The sequence below is a fragment of the Octopus bimaculoides genome, chromosome 23 (genome assembly GCF_001194135.2).
Source record: "Octopus bimaculoides isolate UCB-OBI-ISO-001 chromosome 23, ASM119413v2, whole genome shotgun sequence".
Lineage (NCBI taxonomy): Eukaryota > Metazoa > Mollusca > Cephalopoda > Octopoda > Octopodidae > Octopus > Octopus bimaculoides.
The window spans coordinates 31590546-31594417 of NC_069003.1; positions in this window are offsets into that span (position 1 = coordinate 31590546).

Here is a 3872-nt window from a genome sequence, read left to right on the forward strand (position 1 = left end):
TTGAAATCATTATTATTTCTAATTTAGGACAAAGATAACAATTTTATGGGGAAGGACTTAGTCAATACTATCCGCCCCAGTACTTGACTGGCACTGAATTTTATTAATCCTGAAGGAGTGAAAGACAAAGATGACCTCAAGAAGATTTGAACCCAGATTGTTGTTGTTGGCACTCCGTCGCTTACGACGTCGAGGGTTCCAGTTGATCCGATCAACGGAACAGCCTGCTCGTGAAATTAACGTGCAAGTGGCTGAGCACTCCACGGACACATGTACCCTTAACGTAGTTCTCGGGGATATTCAGCATGATACAGTGTGTCAAGGCTGGCCCTTTGAACTACAGGCACAACAGAAACGGGAAGAAAAACAGGGTTCGCCACCATCCCCTGCCGGAGCCTCGTGGAGCTTTCGGTGTTTTTGCTCGATAAACACTCACAACACCCAGTCTGGGAATCGAAACCGCGATCCTATGACCGCGAGTCCGCTGCCCTAACCACTGGGCCATTGCGCCTCCCCTACACAGATTGTAAAGCCAGAACAAATACTGCGAAGCCTTTTTCCCCAACACTAAGGATTCTGCAAATCTACTGCTCTAATAATATTAATAATCCTTTCTAATATAGGTACACAGCCTGAAATCTTTTAAGATGTTGGGGCTAGTTGATTACATTGACCCTTGTGCTTGACCATAAAAGGTGAAGTCAACATGAACAGAACTTGATTACAGAATGTAAAGACAGACAAAATGCTGCTAAGCATTGTGTCCAGTGTGTTAACGCTTCTATCTGCTCATGACGACAATGAAAATTTACACCAGACAGCTTATCTCATTTCATTTAGGTTACAAGTACTTGAGTATTATATTGTAAATGGTTTTCCCAGCTGGTCCAATTCTCCAGAATTGGCACTACTTATCTATGCTTTGGTCTCATCATGAATAGTTGTTTATACAAAGTCACACACACACACACACACATACAGATGTAATTATATAAGATAACAATAATCTGTATTTAAATATCTGTTGGTTGGGTGTGTTGTTGTTTGGTTGCTGGTTTGTAAAAACTTAGCTGAATGGGGAACAGCCTTGGTCTTTGGATACAGAAACCTGGAAGACTGAGAAATTAAGATGTAGGTGCTCTCCAGAGATCCTTTCTTTTCTTTTCTTTTTTTTTTATTGTTTTACTTGTTTGTCATTGGACTGCAACAACTCTTGGGTAGTGCCTTGAAATGGTTTAACTGAATGAATATCTACCCTAACTTATTGTTTGGTATCTTTTACTGAACTGCTAAGTTAAAGAGATGTAAACAAACCAACATCGGTTGTCAAACGATGGTGGGGGGCCAGACAGACACACACACATATATATATGACAGGCTTCCTTCAGTTTCCAGCTACCAAATCCACTCAGAAGGCTTTGGTGTGCCCAGGGCTATAGTAGATGACACTTGCCCAAGGTGCCACACAGTGGGACTGAACCCAGAGCCATGTGGTTGGTAAGCAAGCCACTCCTGTACTCATAATTTCATTGTTCTGTAATTCAGTATGTCATCATCGTCATCATTTAGCATCTGTTTTCCGTACTGCCATGGGTTGGATGGTTTGACAGGAGCTGGCAGGAGCACAAGCTGTACCAGGTTCCAATGTCTGTTTTGGTATGTTTTCTACAGCTTGATAACTCTCTTAACACTAAGTACTTTACAGTGTACTTGATGCTTTTTAAGTGGAACCAACATCATTGCTTTTTTTTTACAATCGCACCAGCATCAGTGCTTTTTTATGTGACACCTGCTCGAGTGCTTTTTATGTGATACCAGCAACGACAGGTTCACCAAGTACTTTGCAAAGTCTTATGAATAAAGAGAATATATTTTCAAGATTGTAATTTAGTGTGATTTGTGGAAGAACTAGCTGCTGTTTCTGTTTAGCAGGTTGGTCAACCACTTGGAGGCTTCCCTCTTTGGCAGACACCAATCTTTTCCTGAGTTAATAAATGAAGCATCAGTTATATATTGGGATTGATTCAAACTTCTGTTATAACCTTTTTCTTTCAAATTTGCAGCCCTGTGTTAATGTAATAGACTTAGGTTATACATATGAACAAATTTCTATTTTTCTAATTGCTATATCAAGACTTGGACTTGGGGAAAAAATGGGGGTTCAATCTCATTGGTAGCCATTTTTTTCTTCCCCCTTATAATAAATTTATTGTCTCCAAACTTAATTTTAACCAAGGTTTATGAACACTGTGCTCCAGTGTAATCTTACTTGTGATGGTTAAGACAAACCAAAGATATATTCTTGTATTTCGTCTTAGATTGCTCCTAAAACAAAACAAAAATGTACAAATGTATATTGGCAGATAAATGTTCTGTTGTGTGCTAATGACCTCGTTAAAAATTCAAGTTATTTACATATGCCTCTTCATGCTATGAACCAATGGGGGAGCTTCTGTGAGGCTGCTCAAACAGGAAGCTTTTTTTCTCTTTTGACATTTTAGAAATTTAAAACCTAAAGTGGTTCCTGGTAAGATTACAGGACATGCTCTTAGGTAACACATGGAACTTTACATAGTCTCTCAGGCTATAGACAACAACCAGATCACACAATACAAATACACCCTGCTGTTTTAAAAACAATACCAAGAAAATATATCTGACCACGTGATCCATAGATCTAAAAAAAAAAAAAAAAAAGGACAAGATGACCTTGCTTGAAATATCCTTGTTTATAGGTACAGGTGTGGCTGTGTGGTAAGAAGTCTTGTTCTGGGTTCAGTCCCACTGTGGCACCTAGGACAAGTGTCTTCTTATAAACTTGGGTCAACCAAAGCCTTGTAAGTGCATTTGGCTGACTGAGTAAAACCAGTTGTGTGTGTGTGTGTGTGTGTCTCCTTATTTTGACATTGTGTGATAGTTATGAGTGTAACTGTCACAGCAGCTATGTCATTCATTTCCAATATTGTGCAAGAACAGTTTTGGCCATAAGGAAATATTACCTTGCTTGGAAACAGGTGAGGGTTGGTGACAGGAAGAGCATCTGGCTATAGAAAATCTGCCTCAATAAACTCTGACTGACCAATGTGAGCATGGAAAAGTGAATGTTAAAATGATGATGAATCTATTTCAATCAGGGATGACTCGGGGTTAAATAGTTACAGTACCACACCATAGTGTATAATGAATACTATACTATACCAACCAGAGAGTGAGCATCTATCTGGTTGCTCAACCTGCTAGAATTAGCTGCCAAGTCTCCTCTTAAATCATACTCTGCTGCCCTTTAAAAAAATATATATGGCCGTTGCCAGTACCGCCTGACTGGTTTTCGTGCCAGTGGCACGTAAAAGCACCCACTACACTCTGAGTGGTTGGCATTAGGAAGGGCATCCAGCTGTAGAAACTCTGCCAAATCAGATTGGAGCCTGGTGTTGCCATCTGGCTTCACCAGTCCTCAGTCAAATCGTCCAACCCATGCTAGCATGGAAAGCGGACGTTAAATGATGATAGGATGGGATAGGCATGATAGGATGGTCGTGGCTGATTTGTCTTTGAGCATAAGTGATCAAACCTGGTCTGAAGGGGTAAACAGCAACAGCACAATGCTTGGCTGTTATTTAATCATTCCAGGTGTTTGTGCACTCCCTCCCTCCCTCGGTGATAATTTTTTTCCTTTTTTTTTTTTTTTTGCCACATCTCTGATCCAACAATAACCCAACTGCCAAATCCGGCTTGTTTTGATTCATTGCTTCAATTTAAGTGTGACCTTTCAGCAATCTCAGAACAACTGAAGCAAAACAAAAAATGAGAAAAAGACTTAAATTTATTCTATAACACGGATTACTCAGCAAAATAGAAAATTAAGTTGCTTT